The 25,165-nt window shown below is 47.1% G+C and overlaps 1 protein-coding gene across 4 annotated transcripts in view; it reads right to left on the bottom strand.

The window, feature by feature from the left end:
• The window catches only part of GRIK5 (glutamate ionotropic receptor kainate type subunit 5), a 793,047-nt gene that overhangs the window by 751,586 nt on the left and 16,296 nt on the right, over positions 1-25,165 (bottom strand). The window contains exon 4 of one of the 4 annotated variants that reach the window (XM_068241458.1): positions 15,982-16,116. The exons of the other annotated variants lie outside the window; for them this stretch is intronic. The gene's annotated coding sequence lies outside the window, so the exon portion shown is untranslated. The remainder of the gene's footprint in view (positions 1-15,981; positions 16,117-25,165) is intronic. 4 annotated transcript variants of the gene reach the window in all.

Consider the following 25,165-nt stretch of genomic DNA (forward strand, 5'->3'; position numbering starts at 1 on the left):
GATAACACCCTCAAGAGGGGGCAACACAGATTTTAGCACACTGTGCTTTATGGAATGCTTAAGGTCCGTACACACGCCGGACTTTAGGCAACGACGGGTCCGTCGTTGCCTCCCGCTGGGTGGGCGTGCCAGCGACAGTCCGGCGTGTGTACGCTCTGTCGTCAGACTGATACGGCTGTTTCTGAGCGATCCGCCCGGCGTGTGTACGCTGCTTTATAGACAACTGGTAATTCCATTAAGAAAGGTAAGAATAGTCATTTTACTACCTAAATGGGCATGCTGATTAGCTTAACAAAGGAAGCCAATGACATGGCAGGTGTCATTAATGTGCTAATTAAGTTGTAATTGTTTCAGAATTTGATCTGCATTGATTGTTGCAGCTCTTCTGGATCTCCAGGACAATATTTGGATACGTAAAGACCCAGGCAGTATGTAACTAGTGTATTTTTATGAAGTGGCCCACTCTCATAACAATTTTAGAAAGTGTTTGTGGATTCAGGTCTGATCTGGTAAAATCTTTTATTTGAGAATTAATATAATTTCTGCATAAAACCTATATAATCTATCAGTTTGTTATCGGAGTCAGCAAAAGTAATACATTTATAGGCCATGGTCATTCCCAAGATGGGAAATGGGCGGGGGGGGGGGGGGGGAGTTAAAAAAGTGTCTTGCCTGGGGCACCAAAATGCCCTGAAACGACCCTGCCGCCCCCCCCCCCCCCACTCGGCCACACAGACGGCGATCAGACCCCCCCCAACAGGACATCCCCCTAGTGGGGAAAAAAGGGGGGCAGGGAAGTCTGATCGCCCTGCCTCAAACCTGATCTGTGCTGCGGGCTGGAGAGCCCACGCAGCACAGATCAGTGAAAAATGCCCTGGTCCTTAAGTGGTTAAAGTGTAACTGTCGGGCAAAAAAAAAATCAAAAATCAATTCTTTATTTTTATCTGGTAAACAAGTAATAAGGATGCTAACCAGGAAATCCAAAAGTTAAAATTACTATTACTTTTCTTGTTGATAAATGATAATTCCCCAGTTTACCTGACTCTTATTTGGTACACACAAAATTTGGTACACAAAAAGGAAGTTGCAGGGCATGCTGGGTTGTCCTTTTTTTGCTTCTCTACTTCCCCTCAGACTTAACTAATGCAGCCTGATTGGCTAAAGTCTCTTTCCCTCCTGTTTTCCCCTCCCACATCTCTGTTCCTCTCTGATTGGCCAATATGTCTCATGCTGAGACAATGCACTTTCTATAATGAAGGGCAGGCTAATCAGGCAGAAAATAGTAAGGGAGGAAATTGCATCAAGATTGGCCTCAAAATAGCCACAGTTAAAATGGGAAACGCTAAGAAGGATTTTCTCTTTTTTTAAAAGGACTTACGAGGCCAAGATTTTAGAAAAAAAAAATAAAAAAAGTTAGCTACCTGCGTCAGCTTGTCAGGCACGGAGGACGCCGCCCGCGCCCTCCTTGCCGTTCCGCCGGGTCCCCGCCGCTCAGTAGCCCCCCCCGAACGGTCCCTGACCGCGCGGCTCGGGCTCTCCAGCCTGTACAAAGATGGCGGCCGGAGCTGGCCGCGGCTGCGCAGTACGCATAGCCGCGAGAGCGGCTGCGCAGCTCTGAGGCCAACCCCCCGATACACGTAACAGTAGCGTGGATCGGGGGTTGGCCTTAGAGCTGCGTAGCCGCACTCGCGGGTATGCGTACTGCGCAGCCGCGGCCAGCTCCAGCCGCCATCTTTGTACAGGCTGGAGAGCCCGACCCGGGCCACGCGGTCGAGGACCGTTCGGGGGGCTACTGAGCGGCGGGGACCCGGTGGAACGGCACGGAGGGCGCGGACGGCGTCCTCCGTGCCTGACAAGCTGACGCAGGTAGCTAACTTTTTTTATTTTTTTTCTAAAATCTTGGCCTCGTAAGTCCTTTAATGCAGAAAATTCACTAAAATCAAAACGTGGACAGTGCAATACATATGTAAGTAGAGCAAGTATTTATCTCCTTCTATATATATGTGTTTGTTTTTTCTGAGATAGTATGGCTGACAGCTTCTCTTTAATATGATCCATGGTATACTGTAAAGCAGGGCTTTTCAATCTTTTCACTAATTGTACCACTTTTATCACCTGAAAATTTAGAAGTACCACCCATGGGCCTGCGCAGTAGAGCGGACCCGATCAGGCTCGGCTGTTACCACCAAAATCAAAGCGGAGAGCTGCTACGGCGTATGCGGGTATGCTGACAAGCAGATCTTTGGGCGTCTTTTGCTGGATCCCCTTTACTGTGGAGGAAGGTGGAAGCCTCTTTAGCCCCCGAGGTCCTCGCTGTGCTGCCCTGCAGAATATTTCAGACCTCAGATCAGCAGTAACCCGACTGTCACGGTCACTGTGCACAGATTGCCTGGCTGTCTCTTTACCACTGATCTGAGGTCTGAAGTATGCTGCAGGGCAGAACAGCGGGGAGCGAACGAGGGGAGCTTAACTTTGCAGGGGCAAGATGGGATGATGACAAGTGGCAGACAAACCTGGTGTGTACCACCTGGCCAACAGCAAAGTACCACTGGTGGTACGCGTACCACAGGTTGAAAAGCCCTGCTGTAAAGCATTGCTGAAAATGTCAGCACTACATAAACATAAAATAATAATACAGTAAAGTCAAGGATATCTGGAACTCAAGTATCCTGTAGTCTCAAGCAACCTGGGGGGGGGGGGGGAGGGGGGGGTCTGAAACAGGGCCGTTCCTATCTAAGTTTGCAGAGCAGTGCGCAGCGGAAGCTACTTACTAGAGCTTCAGGCAGTGGCGTAGCTAGAGATTATGGGGCCCCATAGCAAAACATTCATATGACCAGCAGATGTAGGCACTTTTGAGTAATGCTGCCTGCTCCTATCCCATAGATAAAAGTTAACTGAGCAATTTACATTCTAATGCAATCTACACTGCATATAGTCCATGGGAACTGAGATAAAGTCAGAGCATGGAGGAAAGCAAGAAAGGTAATAGTAAACACAATGATGTGCCACTTGGGCCCCCTCTGCTCCAGGGCCCCATAGCAGCTGCTATGACTGCTTTGGCTATTGCTACGCCCCTGGCTTCAGGCGCCAGTCTTCTTCACTGCTGCAGCTGCCTGCTGCTTTGCTACACCCTCACATGGCTCCTGACAGGTCACCTGGGAAGCAGGAGATTTGGGCGCGTGAGTAAAGTGGACAAAAAGGGCGCCCCATTCACTCCCATTATAAATATCGTTTAATGGGCGCCGAACAGGGAAAAAAAGGCGCCGGAGATTATTAACGTTTTACAAACGGCGCCCGGAGATTTTTAAGGTTTTAGAACTGTGCTTGTGATGATTTAATTTTACAAAATGAGCCCATGACGAATAACGTTTATAAAGGTACTAAATCACTATTTCTAAAACATTTCTAAAACATTATTATCCCCCCCAAAAAATTTACATTTTTTTATTTAAATTTTTTATTTATTAACCCATTCAGGTTCCGTGGTTTTCACGTGAGAAATGTTCACCTCCCATTCATTAGCCTATAACTTTATCACTGCTTATCACAATGAACTGATCTATATCTTGTTTTTTCCGCCACCAATTAGGCTTTCTTTGGGGGCTACATTTTACTAAGAGCCACTTTACTGTAAATGCATTTTAACAGGAAGAATAAGAAAAAAATGGAAAAATTCATTATTTCTCAGTTTTCAGCCATTATAGTTTTAAAATAATACATGCCTCCATAATTAAAACTCACGTATTGTATTTGCCCATATGTCCCGGTTATTACACCGTTAAAATTATATCCCTATCACAATGTATGGCGACAATATTTTATTTAGAAATAAAGGTGCATTTTTTCCATTTTGCATCTATCACTATTAACAAGTTTAAAATAAAAAAAATATAGAAATATTTCATCTTTACATTGATATTTAAAAAGTTTAGACCCTTAGGTAAATATTTACATGTTTTTTTTTTTTTTTATTGTAATGGTTTTTTTTTTATAGTAAACATTTTATTTGGGTAGTTTTGGGAGGGTGGGAGGTAAACAATAGATTTATAATGTAAATGTGTGTTCATTTTAATTTATTTTTACTTTCAGTTGTAGTATTACTTTTTGGCCACAAGATGGCGGCCATGAGTTTGTTTACATGACATCACTCTAAGTGTAACACACGCTTAGAGTGACGCATCGGGGAGGGAACAGCCAGAAAAAGCACAGCTTCCGAGAGAAGCTGTCGCTTTTTCAGCGGGGGAGAGGAATCAGTGATCGGGCACCATAGCCCGATACATTGATTCCCTGGCTACCGAATCCAAGTCCAGGAGTGCGCGTGCACGCGCGCGATCGGCCGCGGGAGCGCGCATGGTTCCTGGACGTAGTTTCTACGTCCAGGAACCAAAATAGGTTAATGTTTGTAAAACATTATTATCCATAGGGGGTCTTAGGTTTAGGCACCACCAGGGGGGGTCTTAGGTTTAGGCACCACCAGGGGGGTCTTAGGTTTAGGCACCACCGGGGGGTCTTAGGTTTAGGCACCACCAGGGGGGGTCTTAGGTTTAGGCACACCAGGGGGGGTCTTAGGTTTAGGCACCACCAGGGGGGTCTTAGGTTTAGGCACCACCAGGGGGGTCTTAGGTTTAGGCACCACCAGGGGGGTCTTAGGTTTAGGCACCACCAGGGGGGTCTTAGGTTTAGGCACCACCAGGGGGGTCTTAGGTTTAGGCACCACCAGGGGGTCTAGGGGTTAGGGATAGGTACAGGGAGGGTTTTTAACAAACGTAAATTTTAAGTTTCAGTTTAGAAACAGGGAAGATTAACGTTTTAAGAATTGCCGATCTCATACACATTATTTAATGATTTATAAATTCTTAAAACACTATTTGTAAACGAAATTCTACACAATATTTTTATAAACGATAATACTGCTTATCGTTTACACCACGCGCCCTTTTTTCCCGTCGCCCTTTTTTGATGTACGCAGTCACCTGACCCACATATCAAGTCACATGCACACATCGGAGCCATGCTGAGGATGCAGCAGCGCAGCTGGGAGCTGCAGGAAGTAAAGGAGACACCCAGAGCTTTTGTAAGTAGTATATGCTGCGCACTGCTCCGCATTTCATTCATATGTGGGGAGAGGTTAGTGTTAACTTTAGGCCCGGTTGCTTGACTTCTCCAGGAACCAGCAAGAACACATATCAGCAACAGGCAATTCCTACCTATGACGGATAACAGGTCTTTACTGTAATAATAATGTGATACAGAGGCAGTTGCCAGCTCAATCATGTGAAGTGTGATTTTAGTGACAGGTCTGCTTTAAGAGCCATATAACCAGTCTGGGTAGTTAATCAGCATGCTTATTTAGCTGTCAGACGTAAAGGAAGACAGTGATTGGGGTGCTGAAGAGGGACAGCCAGGTGCTATCATTTAGTGTACAACACACTACATCAACCTGTGAACTCTGCAACTTCCAATATTACACAGTCCTCAATGTTTCTGCTCTCATCCATCTCTCACGTCTGCTGTAGATCTCATCCAATCCTCCTCAATCTCTCTCCCTCTCTCTCTCTCTCTGCCTCTCTCTCATTCCATTCATTCGTGTTTGGAATACAGATAGAAGCTTTCAATATTCCATTCGCACAACAGCTAACAGCATCAATGGGGAGAGGAGGGAGGCAGCGAGAGGGAGAAGAGGGGGTGGCGAGAGAGAAAGCGGTCATAGGAGACAGGCAGATGGACAACTAATAAAACAATGAGTAAAAGGGATTATCAGAGCGAGAGGAGTCCAGCATGCCGGCGATGATCCCTCCTTTATGCAGATTTCTCTATAGAACCCCGATGCGCTGTCTGCATCCTCACCCACAGATGTAGCCCTCTCTCTGCCCACTCGCCCTGTGCCTCTCATTGTGTGCCTGGGAAGTGCCTCATTGTGCAGCACTCTCACGTATTCGCTATGCGTCATGGCCTGTTTCCTAGGGTCTCCCTTCTGTCCACTAGGAGGGTCTCCGGAGATGGTGAGCTGCATACATCATCTTACACCGATCTCCCCTCTCCTGCAGTGTTACGCACACAACTTCCTCTAGGGGCTTCATCGAGGGGCTACCGAAGCCACTATACTATACTAAAGTTGATTTCCTGGCGCAGTAATTATTATTATTGATTATTATTGATTTATATAGCGCCACCATGGTACATAATACCGAATTTCATAAAATAAATGTCACGAAAGAGACATAACCCTGCCCTTGTGAGCTAACGATCAAAAGGATTAGAGAGGGAGCAACAGGTAACAGAATGAGTAAACTGGCTTTTTCCAGAAGCAATATGTTCCTTAGGCCTAGTTCACACAACAAAAAAGCAATCGCAATTGCTAATAATCTACTGCAATTTTGTAAAGCGCTTTTCAGAGCGATTTTTAAAGGAATGTGCTTTTTTGCACATTCCTTTAAGAAAAATAGCTGTAAAAATGGTTCAGGGAGCATGTTTTTGATTTTTTTTAAAAAAATCCAAATGCTGCAGTGAGAACACCCTCATAGGGTGACAATGCTTTAGTGCTTTGCGGATCACAAGCAATCGGCAAACTGAGAGCAATCGCTCATAGTGTGAACCAACTCTCACTCAGGTTCTGTAAGGAAAGGAATGAGTCTGAAAGGAATGGCCTACGTTGGATGGCATTCTTGTCTGAAAAGGTGAGATTCAAAGAAATGTTTTTAACCGGTATGATTCTTTCCAGGATTTTAGGGTCTAAAAGCGGTGCAATTTTTTTGCATGCTTTTAGACCCTAAAACTGGGAAAAGAATCATGCTGCTAGGGAAATCTGCAGCAGCCCAGCACTGACTCACCTCTCTGGGATCCAGCGCTGCAGTTTTCCCTCCGTCCTTCGGGTGGCGCTGTAACCCTGTAGTGAGATCGCAGTCTGTCGTCATGACGACAGACAGCAATCTCACCAGAGGAAGAAAATCGCCAGCCGACGTCGGGATCCTCCTCGGGGATTGCCACACAGGGAAAATCCCTGATCATTGCACTACTGACACGTTGCTTGCACACTCCGCTCCACAAGCTGGGGGACACAGGTAGTCCTGTGCAGCACACTCTGCACACCATTTTGCAGGGGATGGGTGCCATGGACACAGCAGGGAGCAAGCTGGTAAGAGGAGGATCACTAGTGCACAATCCTTACCTCTGCCAGTAACAAAATCTGCTCCACCATGTTTTTCTCTACTGACTCGCATATAAGCCGAGGGGGGTAACTTTTCAGCACATTTTTATGCTGAAAAATTAGGCTTATACTCGAGTATATACAGTACTTGCAAATTAGTGGACATGACAAAACTGCCACGAGCAGGGAGCAGCCCTTGGTCTATGAGGTTTTACACTGGGTCCCATCAAACTAATGCTAATACAGCATTCTACCCAGAATTTTTTTCAGCCAGGTGGCATGAAAAAGTAGCCGGGTGGGGCGAGATGAGAGAATGCAGGGTCGGTGCTTTTCTGCACAACTCTGCTTACAGCAGAGAAGGTGGTGAGTGATGAGAGCCGGGTGCTTACAAAATCTAGCTGGTTGGAGCACCCAGCTATGGGAGCCTGGGGAGAACACTGCTAATACAGCGCCACCCCCAAACCAAAACACAGCCAGCTGCTCATGTGAATTAGGGTACATACACATTCACTGCTGCATGAAACAATCATCCATGATCATTTCAGGTAACAGGCTTGGAACAACTGCTGTACAGACATCCTGCTTGGCACACTGTTCTAAAGTACTGGGAGAGAAGGAGAAGCAGGAGGCACCCCACTGCGGGGACTGCAATAGAGCTTAGTTGTTAAAATACTCCTGTACTGATGTTTCTGGACCTGCAAAAAAAAAAAAAAAAAGAAAGAAAGAAAAAAAGCACAACTCACCGACTCCTGGATCCGTTCGCTGCCTCCTCCGTCCTGTCAGCTCTCCTGTTTCACCGCCGCTTCTCTCGTATCTGCCAGTCTGCCAGCATCTTAACCGCTAAGGTGCTGTCCCGGAAGTAACCTGAAAGTACCTCCGGGTCAGAGCCATAGCAGTGGAGATGCCAGCTAATACGAGAAGACAAGGCAGCACAAAGAGAGAGATGACAAGGCAGAGAAGACAACGAAGAGGTCCAGGAGTAGGTGATTTGTGTGGTGGTGCTTTTTTTTTTTGTGCAAGTCTTAAAATGTCGGCGGTGCAAGGGGGCGTGATTGGGGAGGATACCTGCCATTTCCTCCCCGCCCATATACAAAGTTCTAGCCAGTTCTAGGGGCACTGAACTGTGAGGATGGTGCTGTAACATACAGTATGTCACAGCATCATTCAAACAATTGCACCTATATTAAAGCGGACTTGAACTCAGAACATCCTCTCTGCTCTAAACCTATGCAGCAGCATAATAACCTTTAAACAAAAAAACATTTCTTTGTTACAGATGATACAAATCCTAAAATAAATCTGCCCTGTTTCTTCTTCGTGATTCATGGAAGGAGAAATATTGTTAACCTCCTGTGCTTTCAAATGGCCTTATCTGCCATCTCTGCCGTGGCAGTCATGTGACACGGGGAGATCAGATTACAATTTGTGATTAGACACAAATGAGGGGGAATTAAACAGGCTAAACTCTCTAAATACATACAGGGTGCATTTCTGTAAGTATTTCTTCAGTCCTGTGAAAGAGTTCAGGTCCAATTTAATCAAACCCCCTCTCGGTACAGGAGTACTTAAAGTGATCACGATGGATCAGTAACGACCATCTGAAAGTCACCTCTACTTATAGCAGATTTATCGCCCAAAAAGAGCACAAGCAATCATTTCAGCAGAGGAAAATGTTGAAAGCGCATGTAGCTTTATCAGTTCGATCCCTGTGTATTTGCAGCACAACAGAGCGGAGGCATCAGACTGAACTGCGGCCGGGAAAGCAAGACTTCGGGAGGAAAATTGATTTCTTTTATTAATGCTAAGTTTATAATGAGCGTACAACATGTTTACCATGTACGTGATTACATTTGGGAAGCCTTTACAATGCATTCCAATTGACAGAGGGAGAAAAAAAAAACCGCTGAAAGCGGATGAAATGTGAGCTGTGTTTACAGCAAGGCAATGCAACGCAAACAGCTAAAATCAGCAACAAAGGTCCGTGAATGCCGACTTCAAGAGAAAGCAGCCGGGTACAATAAACAACTAAATGGGAATTTCTGAGCATCTCTAGTTCGTAGCGGGCTAGATCCGGCAACGGTACCCCTAGTGATTAGCCGAAACGCGCCCACGTAATATTTACAGTACGTGGCACAGCAGCGGTGGGCGGAGCCAGCGTGTAGGACTTAAGGTGCCCATCCACCAAACGATTCATGGGCAGATCGATCAAGAGACAGATCTCTCTCTGACCGGAGAGAGATCTGTTGCCTGCCCCATACACCGCAGGCTGATTCCCGATTAATTTCAGCATGAAACCTCTCAGGAATCTGCCTTGGGAGGCAGCATCGGTCGCTTTGCTGCCCCCCCCCCCCCCTTCCCCGGATGTCCAGTGCCTGCATAATTTACCGGTCGGTGTCCACCACTGGCTCTGTCCTCCTCCTCCTCCCATACATGTGCCCCACATGGTTGCCAGAGTAACGTGGCCGCATGTGAGTCAACAGCGGGCACCAACCGGTAAAGTATGCAGGCAAGGGACACGGGGGGAGGGGACAGCACCAGGGGTTCCGTTGCGTCTGTCGCTCATCCCACTATCACACTCCGTTACCGCCACGCACTTGATAATGCAGCATGTCCAATCCATACATGCAACCAATTTCAGCCCAAAATTGGTCTCATTGTCAATCAGGCAATCTCTTGGTGGCACTAATTTTTATCTGATCTGTAATAATAATCGGATCGGATGGTTGATTGGCCGCCAAGTCACCCAATGTATGACCACACTGATCTAAGAGGTATTGGCGCTGTGCCGGATTTTATCCAACAACAGCATCATTTAGAAGCAGCCATTTTTCCAATGTTGGAATATGTCCAACATTGGACCTCTGCAGGGAAAGCCTAATGCCAGACATAATAGTCTGACATGGGATAGGATACCATCTCATTTGCCATTTTCCTTTTGAGGAATCTATCTGCAGACCAAAAACCAACTGAGTACGGAATAACCGACTGGTTTACAATTTGCAAAGGAGTGCAATAAAGTTGCATATTGTCTCCTTATTTATATACTTCTATGCTGAATATGTAATGCGGAAAGCTGGTTTGGATGAGTCACATGCTGGAATTAAAATAGCGGGCAGTAATATTAACAACCTGAGATGTGCCGATGATACCACTCTAATGGCTGAAACTGAGGAAGAATTGAAGAGACGAGTCATCAGGGTTGCTCTCACAATTAACGAATGGAACGCAGGGCGGATGGCGGAATTATGGGTAAATTAGGGTAAATAACCCCTTGTATCCCCGCCGCACACCTGCGCCAATTAAGCCTCATTTGAATCACGGGTAATCACTCGTAATTACTCGCGAAAGCAACCCTGATGACTAATCTCTTCAATTCTGCCTCAGTTTCAGCCAACCCTGCTAGTCATGACTGGTAAACAAGAAAGTGCCAAAGCTGGTCTAATGCTTGACATCAAGAAAACTAAATTCATGTCATCTGCTCCAATGAACAATCTACAAATAGATGGAGAAAAAGTAGAAGTTGTAAAAAAAATATATACTAAACTTGGTGTGTCCATATTCCAGGAGCGTCTTGTATATGTTCTCCCCCAAGTGCTCCCTTCTGTCCCCCATGTGCTCCCTTCTATCCCCAGTATGTCCCTTTCTGTCCCCTTCTATTTCCAGTGTGTCCCCTTTTGTCCCCAGTGTGTCATGTGTTTCCATCTGTCTCCAGTGTGTCCCCTTCTGTTCCCAATGTGTCCTTTATGCCCCCATTCTCCCTCCGCTCCCTCGTGTGTCTCCCACTCCCTCCCGTGTATGCTGGTCTGGCCCCCATGTCTCCCGCATGCTCCCGTCCCCCCTGCAGAAGTACGGACAAGCGGCAGCAGCGGCTCACCACCTCCACAGCTCCCGCGGGCCGCAGCAATAGCAGACCTCACCTCTTCCACACGGCTCCCCCAAGTGAAGGCTTCTGCTGATGATGCAATCAGCAGCAGCGGTAACTAGGGGGAGCCATGCGGAAGAGAAGAGGTCTGCTGTCCCCGTAGGAGCTGTGGAGGTGGTGAGCCGCTGCTGCCGCTTGTCCATACTTATGCAGGGGGGACAGAGGAACATGCAGGAGACACGGGGGGCAGAGCAGCAAACACAGCGGGCAAGGCAGCAAGCCCTGACGTTGCGGCAGGTCGGCGGTTCGTATCAGCGGTTCATATTTTCAGGACAGCCATGCAACTTGCATTGTTTAAAAGGAACTAAATATGTCAGCCTTCATTTCCCTCTCACTTAAAGGACAACTGAAGCAAGAGGGGAATGGAAGCTGCCATATTTATTCCATTTTAAACCATACCAGTTGCCTGGCTATTTTAATGATCCTCTTGTCTATAATACTTCTAGCCATAGCCCCTGAACAAGCATGCAGCAGATCAGGTGTTTCTGACATTATTGTCAGATCTGACAAGATTAGCTGCATGCTTGTTTCTGGTGGGATTCAGACACTACTGTAGCCAAATAGATCAGCAGGGATGCCAGGCAACTGATGCTATTTAAAAGGAAATAAATATGGCAGCTTACATATCGCTCTCACTTCAGTTTTTTTTTAAGATTTGTATCAGCTTTAACAAAGAAATGTATTTTTTTTTTTGCTTTTGTTTTGTTTGAAGGTTATTATGCTGCTTGTGAAGCTTTTAGAGCAGAGAGGCATTCTCAGTTCAGGTCCGCTTTAAGGTGCCCTTTAAGTGTGACTGATTACTATACAGATGTTTAGTTAATCATGTTGCCTGTCACTTAAAGGAAACCTAAACTGAGAGGGATATGGATATTTCCTTTTTAACAATACCAGTTGCCTGGCAGTCCTGCTGATCTCTTTGGTTGTAGTAGTGGCTGAATCACACACCTGAAACAAGCAGGCAGCTAATCCAGTCTGACTTCAGTCAGATAATCTAATCTGCATGCTTGTTCAGGGGCTGTGGCTAAAAGTATTAGAGACACAGGATCAGCAGGAGAGTCAGGCAACTAGTATTATTTTAAAAGGAAAAATACACATCCTTCTCACTTTAGGTTCCCTTTCACGTACCCTTTAATGCAGAATTACAGTTATCTTCTGTAGCGTATGAACAGTCTATAAGCCAGTGAAACCACTATGGGCTTTGTTATTGAAAAATAAATCAGTCTCCTGTAATTTGCTTGTAAATTTGCCAATGTACATGATCCTGTCTGATGTTTATTGGCTCTCTATAGCTGCAGTGGGCCGAACTGCTTGAGGGAGTGACAGCTCTTCCTGTGGTAATGATTGACAGAAGTAGAGTTGTGCTATCTCAAAGATTGACAGAAGGTTGTTGCATTCAAGGGGGTCATCAAAGGAGCACAAACTCCACCCACTTATGGCACACTGTTTCCTCATGGCTCCCCTCGCCATCCAAACGGGGCAAAGCGCTGACGGGAAAGGCTGCATTTGGCTGTCATTACTGCAAGGGTCATTTGTGGGGACAGCAGCCAGGGCCATCAGTAATTCAGTGCAACAGAGATAGATATATCACCACTTTATTTGAGTTCAGACAGGCATATCTGATACAAGCCTGAGGGCTACTACACAAGGACACAAATTTATGTAGCTAAGCTACATGCACATGCTTTGTCACTGAATAAAGATTTTCATGATCCCTTTGGGTGACAGTTTACCTATATTTCCTCTAAAGAGAATCCGGGCCGGTCTTAAAAGTAAAAAAATAAAAATAAGCATGCTACCTGATTTGGGGGGGGGGGGGGGGTGTATTGGCGTCAGGGTGTAGTTATCTAGATCAGGTAGCGTCCATTACCGCTGCTCTCCGCCGTTTATACGTCCAGTTGTTCATTATTTTCACTTCTGTGACCTTTGGGGTCATGACACTGCAGATGCAGCTCTGTGCTCTTCTCAGAGAAGCACAGAGTGCTAATTGGCATGGAGGGGGTGGGGAGAGGCGGGAAGCTGGCAGTGGAGAGCTAGAGAGTAGGCTCTGATAGGTGGAGATGGGGCGTTACACAGGAGTTCCTCTCCTGCAAGGGACGCCCCTTCCTCATTAGTTTGCTGACGCGTCGGCAGATTTGGGGGGCTATCGGGAGGGAGACTGAGAGTGGCAAGAAGAGCACACAGAGGCATGTCCTTCAATGGGAACATGCCTCTGTGTCCCTTTTTTACATTTAAAACCACCTCGGGTACACTTTAAAGCCATGTTGCTGGATGCTGGATGGGCTCACTGCCCTGGCTGCATTCACATTGGCATAAAACAAATGTTCTGTTTAGCGAAAGGAAACAGAACAGATCCTGTGTAAAGCAATAGGATCTGTTCACATCAGTCCATTTAGAACAGATCTGTTCTTCCCGTTCCGACGAGCGGAACGCAACGTTGGGTACTGCATGACTTTTCCGCATCTTTTAGCTCAAATGATGGCGCCTGAGCGGGTAGCCACGGCCACAGGGCTCCGGCTGTAACTTCTCTTTTTTGGCTCTTCTCCGGGGGGCCCCCAGCCATGGATCGCTGCAGGAGCTCCTGCCAGCCTCCCCACACCATCAGATCCACGACCGGTGCCCTGGCTCTCCGGGATCCGACTCCCCAGCGCTTGTTGTGAGGACCGGCTCATCACGTGGGACATCGCAGCTGATGGCCCACGTGACGCCGGCCCCGGCTCTCCACTCTCTGCTGGGATCGCAAGTTCCAGAGTTGCTGAGGAGCTGGATGTCGGAACCAGACCGCTTCTGCTCACCGGCAGCATCTCATCTGCCACCACTGCACAGCACTGCCCTCCGTGGCTCTGGCTCACCACCGCAACTGTCCGGGTCTCCTCCGCTGCCTGAGCCAACGCACAGCCTGGAGACATCAGCACCGCTCCGACTCCCTGGGCACTGATGCACATCACCACGTGGGATGGTGTCCCCGGCCCCTGCAGCAACCACACCGGCCCTCAGCCGAGCCGCTGCTCCAGTATACTTTCTGCCACTGCGTTGCGTAGCCGCTCCAGAGACTATCAACAAATCTGGGACCAGCACAAGGGGGCCTCCTCACCACCGCTGCTGAGATCAGGATCTGCGTCTGCCCTAGCCCCATCGAGGTCTCGCCTCCACCGCCGCCAGAGCCTTCACAGGCACAGAGGATCCTTGCCGAGGCCATCCTGGCTACCGGGGTCCTGCTCCAACAACCGAGTGCTGCCACCTCCCCCACGGGGTCTGGCAGGGGCCCACCGAACTGGCACCTTGCCGCACAGTGCCTGAGCAGCAGCTGCAGATCCGACGCGGCCTGCCAGGTGGGACATTTGATTTGTATGGACTGGGTTGCGCTGCAATCTTAGGGGGTCCTGCCTTTCACTGCTTTCTTCTCACTGTCTATCGCTCCTTTTCTTTTTCTCCTTCTCTCTCACACCTGCATTTTCCAAAACGTGCGGTGGGGTGTTTGTTATTGCTGCAGAGCAGTGAGCGCCACACAGAGTGCAGGCAGCTCGTCTCGACATAGCACTCAGACGGACCCATCTAGCTTAAGTTGTGTGCAATGTGCAACGTGTACATTTTGTAACATGATGTCTGATTGTATATCTCTGAAACGACCTTTTGTTTTTGTTTTGTTTTTTCTATGATTCTGCTGTTACCGTACCATCACCGACCCTGTATGTGCCAAAAATAATTCCGGGTACAACCCCGTTGTACTTGGCGAAATAAATGATTCTGATTCTGATCTGAATAAAGTGCTAGCCTAGAAAAAGCACTGGTTATACAGATCCAAGAGTCCCATCAGAAGCATTAGGCTACAACTCTTTTGCAATTGACCTACTGCAATCCTTCTTCCCCAGAGAGGGTTCTCATTGGTTCCTTGAGTAGAGGACCAATGAAAATCATCCCTGGCGCTCAGGCAGGATTCCCAGTGGTCTATTGCAAACCAATGGGAGTTTGATGCTTCTGATGGGGCTCTCAGATCTGCATAATGGCGCTTCTTCTTGAGCAGCGGCACTAGCTGCGGTGGTAGCTCGTGAATGCGATGGCAACAGGTACACAGCAAGTGGCGACATGAAAACCTAAAATCGGATTAAAAACGGATTCAGTTAAGTAGTGTTCAGTTAAGTTGCGTTCCAGCGTGATTACATACATACAGGAAGCGCTCACCACTGGTGGATGACATCACTTCCGGTTAGTCACATGTGCGGCTGATTTGAATGCGCACATGTGACTATCCTCATCACTACATATATTGGCGCTAGACGGCGATCAAACTAGGAGCAACCCCCAGCATCTCTTGATAAAGCGGCTTGAACGCCGTGGAACTGTTGGAGCAGTCCGCTGGGGGCTCCCTTCTCTTCTCCACGCCTTTCCCATCATACTCCTGCTCTGTGTATAGTATTGCCTCTCATCCTTATCACTACCTACTGTCACTGCGATCATAGTCGCCTCATCACTGCACCTGTCAATCCTTAATCTTGCACAATGGTTCTTATATGCACTTTATTGATTTGATATACTTTTATGGATGTTGATATTCCTCATATGCACTGCTTGTTTTGATGCAATACTAGTGAGCTCGGGTTCCATAACCCACAGGTAGTTCAAACTGAACACCTTGGGCTAATAGACATTATTAGGTGTGATCGTATACCCTTGATCTTTTGCATATATTGGGATACTATTTATGCCCTGTAGGCTTTATGTGGAGAGGATTATTTGCTTTTTTTAATTGGTTTTAAGCATTGTAGAGTTTACTGATTGTTGGATAAATAAAATTTGTTATATTTGTATACATGTGGAGTGCTAATTTATGGGCTACATAGTGTTTGCTGTATTATATATGACTGATTCAGTTAAAGTGTACCTGAGACAAAAAAATAAAAGCATTTATACATACCTGGGGCCTCCTTCAGCCTCCTTTAGGCCATTGGCTCCCTTTCCATCTCCCGCTGGCCAGCCAGTTCTCTTCCTCCGAAAACGGGATTGTGATGGATGCGTATTCGCATGCACAGTACAGCGGGACAGGCGGCGACTGGAGGAAAAGACATCCAGCCATCAGAGTTGCAGCATCCCGGGAGGACGGATTGCAATTTCTCATTAATTTTGTTATGCGATCGCGATTTTTCATTTGCATTGCATTATCTCTGTTAAAATCGCTTCAGAAAGCGATTTGCGATTTGCAAATCGATCACTATGATTACAGAAGAAATACCGCGCTAGGATTCACCACCAGGTAAAATAATAAAAAAATAATACAAGAAGAATGTCTCTTTAAATCGTGGAGCGCAATAACAAAAAAGTCACTTAACTTCCGATTACTGTATATATGGAGATATTGCGCTACAGTTCACAGTTCCAATGTGATGATGAAATAAAGTTCACTAGGAAGGTATTCCATCCAAAGGCCACCAGAATCAAACACTTTAAAAAGAGACAAAACGAGAGAACTTCATAGGGCAACACTGTTAATTTCAATGGGTTACCATCACCATATACACCTGTGAGATCACAAAGCCTTTTCCCATAGGACACAGCACCTTATGAGTGACAGGCACCCCCCCCACTTAGCCCGCACTCACCCAGGCGACCTCTCAAACAAGAGGTATATGAATCGCTTTGGGGGGTTATTTGTCAATTGCACAGTTTTCCCAGCCTTTAAGAATGAATTTGAATTCTTGGTACCTTCTGCACCCAGGATCCCTGTCATTTACCAATTGCCCAAGATCCACAAGCACGCCACCCTCCCTCCAGGAATTCAAGCATCTGAAAAGGCCTGGAAAACTGTGCAATTGACAAATAACCCCCCAAAGCGATTCATATACCTCTTGTTTGAGAGGTCGCCTGGGTGAGTGCGGGCTAAGTGGGGGGGTGCCTGTCACTCATAAGGTGCTGTGTCCTATGGGAAAAGGCTTTGTGATCTCACAGGTGTATATGGTGATGGTAACCCATTAAAATTAACAGTGTTGCCCTATGAAGTTCTCTCGTTTTGTCTCTTTTTAAAGTGTTTGATTCTGGTGGCCTTTGGATGGAATACCTTCCTAGTGAACTTTATTTCATCATCACATTGGAACTGTGAACTGTAGCGCGAAATCGATCACTATAGTGGAAAATACTTTCTTATGATTTCTATGATAAAGTAGCAACCCTAGAGATTTAAAAATCACTAGCGATTTGCGATTTTGCGATTCAGCTGTGCAGCGGAAAAAGGCCCTAAAAGTAAATTTAACAGCCTTCCTTTTTGTAACCATTAAACTTTATGAATCATAGTTTCTGAACGAAAACAAAATATCTCATGGCAATTATTCAGAATCTCCATAGATTAGTAAATTATGGAAAATATGAAGTGAGATGTCAAAAAGTATTTAAAACCTAACAACAGATGAGACAGATTATTCCAGCATTTCATTGCAGTATCAGAGTAACATGAGGGGAGTTTAGGAACAAATATATCTTGCCTACGGCATCAAAATGGCCAGAACCAGCTCTGTACCTCCAAATATGATGTTCTGTGGTTGTAGTTTTCTCTTCTGCGGGTAACTGAAGGGTTCTCCAACATCCCTGAGGCTCGTGGGAAACCATTTAAAGTCACCAGAAGATCAGAATACTGCCTGCATGATTCTGGACCGTATCTATGCCACAAGGCATTAATGGTAGCTACAGAGCCGCTATCAAACATACGGCCACGTCATTTGTGTCTTCAGATGCCCAGTGGCAGCTGCCGTCACTGGTTATCCAGCTCTGCCTAAAGGGTGACAGGCTGAATTGTGAAACGGAGGAGATTTCACAAATATGGGCACTAACGAGCTAGTTCCCAATCAGGTTTACTGAGTATCAGCACACAGGCAGACATAAAAGGCTGCCGCACGTTTAATGTCATCAGACATAACACAATTGTGGTGTTCTATTGTAATACTAAATAGGCAATAAATTATTCTTGATGCATCATGGGATCGTTTGAATTTGCTAAAATTCCAGCTGTTGCAGTGAATAAACCCTAGAGGCTGAGGGGAGTGTAAACAAGACTCACAGAGCTCTTTCATGAGAAAGCTAGCAGCCAGGGGAACTGTCTCCTGTCCCTCAGCATGAGGTGGGCTGCTAACAGGGCAGCAGCTGTCCTAACTGACAGGTCCAGCTGTAAAACAAATACAAAAGTCCAAAAACAGTAAAGGGGCTCCCCCAAACTGACAGTTGTTCTATGCATGCTGCAGATCTTCACAGGTTTTCCTTATGTACTGCTCAACAGTTTTGTAAAGACGAGTACATTCACCCTGCGCAAAGTACAGTAGGTCTCAACGATATGCTAAAATTATAGCTTGTTAGTACAGTAGAACTTCGTTATAGTAAACCCTGATATAGTAAACCTCTGGATGTAGTAAACTCAGTCCTCAGGTCCCAGCAAATGCACCTGCTTTTCCTAGACCTGTGGAGTTTACAATAAAGGGATTCCATTGTCTAACGTCCAGTTCACATCGGCCTTAACCTTTTGCCGACCGCTCCGCGCTGCTCCTGGCAGCCCCAGGCCCGCTCAATGCCAATTGTCGTGAAGTCCGTGTTTTGCAGATCATGCGCGCATCTCTGCTTGGATGACAGAGCTCCGCTATCAGTCTCCCAGCGGCGATCTCCGCTAGGAGACTGTTAGACGGCGAAACCACCATCTATTTACAATGTACAGCGCTGTACTAGGGACAGCCGTGTCACTCGGCTGTCCCCTCTGGAGGCACAGGAGCGATTGGCTGCCATAGGCTGATGCCTATGAGAGCTGATCGCTCTGGTTGGCTGGCAGGAGGAAGGAGAGAGGGAGTATTAACAAGGGAAAAAAAAAGGAGAAATTTATTGTAAATAAATCAACAAATAATAAAAAAAACACAAACATGCCGGCAGGGATCAGAGCACACCAACAGAAAGTTCTGTTGGTGGGCAGAAAAGGGGAGGGAATAATTTATGTGCTGAGTTGTACGGCCCTGCAGCTTGGCCTTAAAGGGAAGGTCCAAACTAGCAAAAAAATAAAATCCACTTACATGGGGCTTCCTCCAGCCCCTGGCTGCCGTCCTGTGCCCTCGCCGCAGCTCAAGTGGCTCCCGGTGTCCTCCGCTGCAGAAGCCGACCTCGCCAGGTCGGCTTCCTGTACGCTCCACGGCACGGGTCACGTGGTCTGGCTGACGTCATTAGGTCTGTACTGCGCAGGTGAGAACTACCGTGCCTGCGCAGTACAGAACTGATGACGTCAGCCGGACCACGTGACCCGCGCTGTGGAGCGTAAAGGAAGCCGACCCGGCGAGGTCGGCTTCTGCAGAGCTGGACACCGGGAGCCACTTGGGAGCTGCGTCGAGGGCACAGGACGGTAGCCAGGGGCTGGAGGAAGCTCCAGGTAAGTGGATTTTGTTTTTTTTTACCAGCTTGGATGTTCTCTTTAAAGCTGCAGTGGCCTAATTTGTAAAAAATAGCCTGGTCATTGGGGGGGGGGGGGGGGGGGTAAATCCTGTGGTCCTTAAAGAGACTCTGTAACAACAAAAACCTCCCCTGGGGGGTACTCACCTCGGGTGGGGGAAGCCTCCGGATCCTAATGAGGCTTCCCACGCCGTCCTCTGTCCCACGGGGGTCTCGCTGCAGCCCTCCGAACAGCCGGCGACTGTGCCGACTGTCAGTTCAATATTTACCTTTGCTGGCTCCAGCGGGGGCGCTGTGGCGACTTTCTGCACGGAAATAGACGGAAATACCCGATCTCCGTCGGGTCCGCTCTACTGCGCAGGCGCCGGAAACTTGCGCCTGCGCAGTAGAGCAGACCCGACGGCGATCGGGTATTTCCGCCTACTTCGGCGCCGAGAGGCATCAGAGCGCCTGCGCAGGAGCCAGGAAGGTAAATATTGCGTCACGGCTGTACGGAGGGCTACAGCGAGACCCCCGAGGGACGCAGGACGGGGTGGGAAGCCTCATTAGGATCCTGAGGCTTCCCCCACCCGAGGTGAGTACCCCCCAGGGGCCGTTTTGTCGTTACAGTTCCTCTTTAAGCAGTTAAACACTGTCCAACTGAAGGTGGACGGATCATAAGTTAATCAATAGGATCCGTTCACATTACTCCACTAGAATGGATCTGTTCGGCCCATGCCCATGATTTTCCTGGATTGACGCATCCCTTGCATTGACCGCTTGCTGGGAGTCACGGATGAAGCGGATCAGTTTTTAAAGCAAACCTAAAGTAAAATTAAAAAAATAAAAATACCTATGGAAAGGGAAGGCTCTAGGTCCCATAGAGCCTTCCTGTTCCTCTCCAGGTCCACTTGTTTCAGCGCTGTCCCACCCCCGTTAGCAGTCTTTAACGGACGGGTTGAAGACTGCTCTTTGCCACCGCAGGAGGCTTTGGTACTCTGTACTGCTTCTACTCTCTTGCACACTCGCGCATGAGTAGTACGGAGCCGCTGGTCTTCGGGAGAACTCAGGCTCCTGAAGACTTAGGTATTTATTTATTCATAAAAGCGTGAACGCAATCGCCGGATAAAGCGACTTGGGAGCATTTTGCGTTTTTCCTATACCTTCCATTGTAGCAAAATCACCCTGAAAATGGTACACGCAGCGCTTTGCTGAGCTTAAAGCGGACGAAGCGCGGTGATATGAACTATCCCATAAAAAATCATTGCACAATCGCTTTTAAAGGATACCCAAAGTGACATGTGACATGATGAGATTGACATGTGTATGTACAGTGCCTAGCACACAAATAACTATGCTGTGTAACTTTTTTTCCTTTCTCTGCCTGAAAGTGTTAAATATTAGGTATGTAAGTGGCTGACTCAGTCCTGACTCAGACACGAAGTGACTACAGTGTGACCGTCACTGATAAGAAATTCCCCCTTTTTTTTTTTTTTTACCTCTTTCTTGCTCTCAGAAGGCATTTTCTGCTAGGAAAGTGTTTTATAGTTGGAATTTCTTATCAGTGAGGGTCACACTGTAGTCATTTCCTGTCTGAGTCAGGACTGAGTCAGCCACTTGCATACCTGATATTTAACGCTTTCAGACACAGAAATAAATAAAGGAACACAGCATAGTTAGTTGTGTGCTAGGCGCTGTACATACACATGTCTATCTCATCATGTCACATGTCCGTTCGGGTATCCTTTAAGGCATTTTTAAAAATCCCCAGCGCTCAAAAAAACCCGCAAAACACTCTAAGTGTGAACAAGCCCTAACAAAGCCTCCCGTGGAGGGGAGGTGACATCGCTGGAACGAGGGGACTTTGAGAGGAATGGGAAGCCTCTATAGAGCCTTCCCTTTCCTTAGGTAAGTATCTGCCTTTTTTTAAAGGTTGCTTCAGGTTTGCTTTAAAAATGGATTCATTCCACGGATCAGTTTTTACACGGATCAGTTTTTCATCCATGCAAGTGTAAACTGGGCCTGGTTAAAACTGATTGCTTTCGGTAAATTGGTATCCTGGACATAAATCTTTGTGGGGTTCCTTACATTTTAATACTGTGCTGACCATAATGTTCCTGCGGCCTTCACAATCCCTGCACCCCTAAGTAGCTGGAAGCCCTAGGCATCTTCCCACAGGCCCTGGGGCACCTGGCAAGCCGAGGCAGCCACACACAGCATTGCTACGAAAACCAACAACGGGACAGTTAGCTGCAGGGCTGTGGGGTGCCTGCCTCTTCCAGGTGTGTCATTCTGCTTTAGCCAATAGATGTATAAAGATGGAAGAAGCCTTCATATTCCTCGGGTTTCCTATAAGGAACAAAAAGGCCCTGAAGATTCCTCTTACAGACCAGAGAGAACCCATTGACTGCCTTGAGTGATGTATCCTCCCGTTTTCTGAGACTCTTCAGCACATAAAGCTGCGCTGTCACACACTTGTAAGCATCAGCATGAGCCCAGATTAAATTAAGAAGAAAAAGAAACATTAAAAGAGAGACGGGGAAAAAAAATCTTGTTTTACTCAGAGTTTAATGTAAAATAAATGATACTTATAAATAGTGCATTTTCCCCTCTCCTCGGCCTCCTCCTCCTCCCATTATTTTTCCATTTTACAGGAGATCATTTAAAATCTAATTGTGCGTTCAACAATGGAATGTATCATAAAATCTGTGTGAGAGGGCAGCTTTCTTCCCGTCAGCACTGCATTTATTGCTGTTATTGTTGCCTCTGGGGGTGACTTGGTGAAGGAGATGTGCAGAGGAGACAGGCTGTGCTGTCTTCAAACAGCCAATCGGGAGCACAAAGTTCCCTGTTACTCCCCTGCACATAATTGGATTCTGTAGGCCAACCCTGATATATGTCCCTGTTGTACACCACGCATCTGACTGAGAACATCACTTACAGCACGGCTAAAAGAATACAAGTATTTAAAGTGTAACTGATGTCCCGCAAGGGGGGCAGATGGGAGACAAAGGCATGTTGCCTGTTCAACGACATGCCTCTGTGTCCCCTCTGCACAACTCACTGCCCCCCCCCCCTTTACTCCCTGCACTGAGCTGTCACCCCCCAAAACAAGCAGCAGTAACAAGCAGCTTGTCGGCAGCTAACAGGAGGAAGGGGCATCCCTTGCAGGAGAGGAGCTCCTGCAAAACACCCCTCTGGCGTTAGGAACGCCCCTTTCCCAGCTGTCACTGGCCCAGCTCTGCCTCTCCCTTTCCCGCTGTGATGATTTGCTCAGCTGCCTGTGCAGGCAGCCAGCCTTTTGACCATTGTGTAGGTTTGCATGCTGCAGTACTCTGGAAAGAACAGCTTCTGTCAGTTTTGCAGCTTGTGCTTGCAGAGGAATTTGCATATGTTGTCATGCAAATTGCCTGGCCACAGTCATTGGAGGCGTGTACTATAAGTACTATGTCTTTCCCACAATGCTTCGCTGTTCATAAGGATTTCGTCCTATGTAACACTCCTGGTGGGGTGTCAGCCTTGCTCTCTGTTTGAACATCAGCTTAGAGTAATTCCTAAGTCTGCGCTAGGCAGATTTCCCTAGTGCTGTTAGGATTGTATTATCTGTATTGCCTGTTCTGTCTTGTCTTGCCTGTTTGCCATTGTCCTGTCCCTATGGTGGTTGACAGGAAATGGTTCTGATCTATGTTCTTGGAGTATAGCTGGTGGAGCGGTTGCTACCAGCTATCTCTTCTGTTCTGTCTTCTGGGATCGCGCTAGCTACTTTGTGCTAGCGCTGGGGATCCTTCTGTTCTGTCTCCTGGGATCGCGCTAGCTACTTTGTGCGAGCGCTGGGGATCCTTCTGTTCTGTCTTGTCGGTCGCGATTGCGCTGTCACCAGCGGCGGTTGATAGCGAATCGTTCTGTCTTGCTGAGATCGCACTAGCCGCTAGAGTTAGCGGCTGTGGATCTTTCTGATCTGTGTTCCTGCTTGGATCACACTTGCTCTGGCGGAAGAGCGGTGGATCCTTCCTGCCTAGTTCTTGTTTTTCGTGTGTCTGTCTTGTCCGCTGCGCTTGCTACAGGCTCGGTGAGGTAACCGTTAAGCAAGCGCTCGCGTCCCCTGTTTCATGTTTGTCTGTTTATGGTTAGTTAGGCGTGCTTGTCTCTATTGTGCTTATCACGTGGAGATCGCGCATAACCGCGTGCACTGTTGCGAATGAGTGCGGTGTTCGCGGTTAGCTAGCGGTTGTTATTTTCCGTATCTCCTTATTGTATTTGCTGTGCCTTTGCTACCCTCGTATTCTCTTCTGTTCTGCCTTGTGTCTTGTCTGGTGATCGCACCTCTCGCGATCGCGTTCCTATTTCATATCTGCTGTTGTGTGTGTGTGCGGTTGCGGGGTGGCGACTGGATTGGCACACACACATACAACCTGTCCCTTTGCTCATTCTCATTCGCAATCGCCTCTCTTGCGATTGCGTTCTGCGTTTTGTACAATTCCTGTCTGGCATTTGTGGAGGTACAGAGGATTGGTTCCTCTGCACTCCCCAGCGCCATCTGCCGACAGGAATTTTCCCTCTACGGGTGCGTAGCACCTTTTGCTGGGTTCCTGCAAATTATACGCTTGTGGAGGATTTCCGCCGTGTCAGCGCACACGTTGTGCGCTGATCACGGGGAAAGTTCCACAATCGTTACAGTATGAACAGCCCAACCCAAAACCCCAGTGTAGACGGAAATTCCGATTTGTACGATTTTGTCGAGTTTGGGTCCTGTGTCTTTAAGAGCTTTAAAAGGCTTAATTCAGAGACCAAGGCGGAATTTCTTTCTGAATGTGTGAGGTTTTGCCTGAATCCCACCTTTCAGATTTCTGATCCGTCCACGTCGGCTCTTCTGTTTGCCTATGTGCTCTTAAAAGACGATTTGTTCACCTGGGCATATAATCTGTTAAAAATCAATTCTTGGAATGGTAATCTGTATCAGTTGCTTGCAGAGATATTCTCTCACTGGTTTAAACTGCCTGGCTTACCACCTGCTCTGATTGAGTGTGTAGCTGCTGATAAGTCAGCTGATCTTTCCCTTCCATGCAAAACTTTTCAGTATGACAATCAGTTCAATGTGTCTGTTGCCACTTCAGGTTTTAAACAGCAGACATGCAAAGTGGCGAAAAAGAGAAAAACTAAAAGACGCAAGCATCGGAATAAAACACTTCCTATTGATGTTTGTAATGATGTTTTTCCGTCTCCGGCTTTTTTGCCCCAATCCAAAGCTTATGTGGATCCTGCTATAGGTAGGATCGCACACTACATTAAAGCAGTTAAAAAATCTGTTCTTTTTCCTGAACTCCAACCCTATGGAGATTATCTGGATACTGGCCTGTTTGAACCCCCATTTGCTTCCTGGGATGTTGGGGCCTTGCTGGAGGAATTCGATTTTGATTGGAAAGCCTTTTGCGATTTTTACATCGCAAAAAGCGAAGATGTCTTGAATGCTTGTCTTGACTCTATGTACCTTCTGATTGATTCCGATGAATGTGACAAGGATGATGTGGATCTGGTGATCTATGTATGGCAAACGATTTTGGATGAGTTGCACACACACCAACTAATTAATTCCAATAAAGAGACATCGTTGTCGGATGATTGTCCCTGCCTTTCTGGGGTAAAGCATGTAAGTCTTGACTTTGTGCAATCTGAAATAAATGAGTGTGCCGCTGTGGTTGATTCCTGTGCGAATC

This window comes from Hyperolius riggenbachi, chromosome 6, assembly GCF_040937935.1.
Source record: "Hyperolius riggenbachi isolate aHypRig1 chromosome 6, aHypRig1.pri, whole genome shotgun sequence".
Taxonomy (NCBI): Eukaryota; Metazoa; Chordata; class Amphibia; order Anura; family Hyperoliidae; genus Hyperolius; species Hyperolius riggenbachi.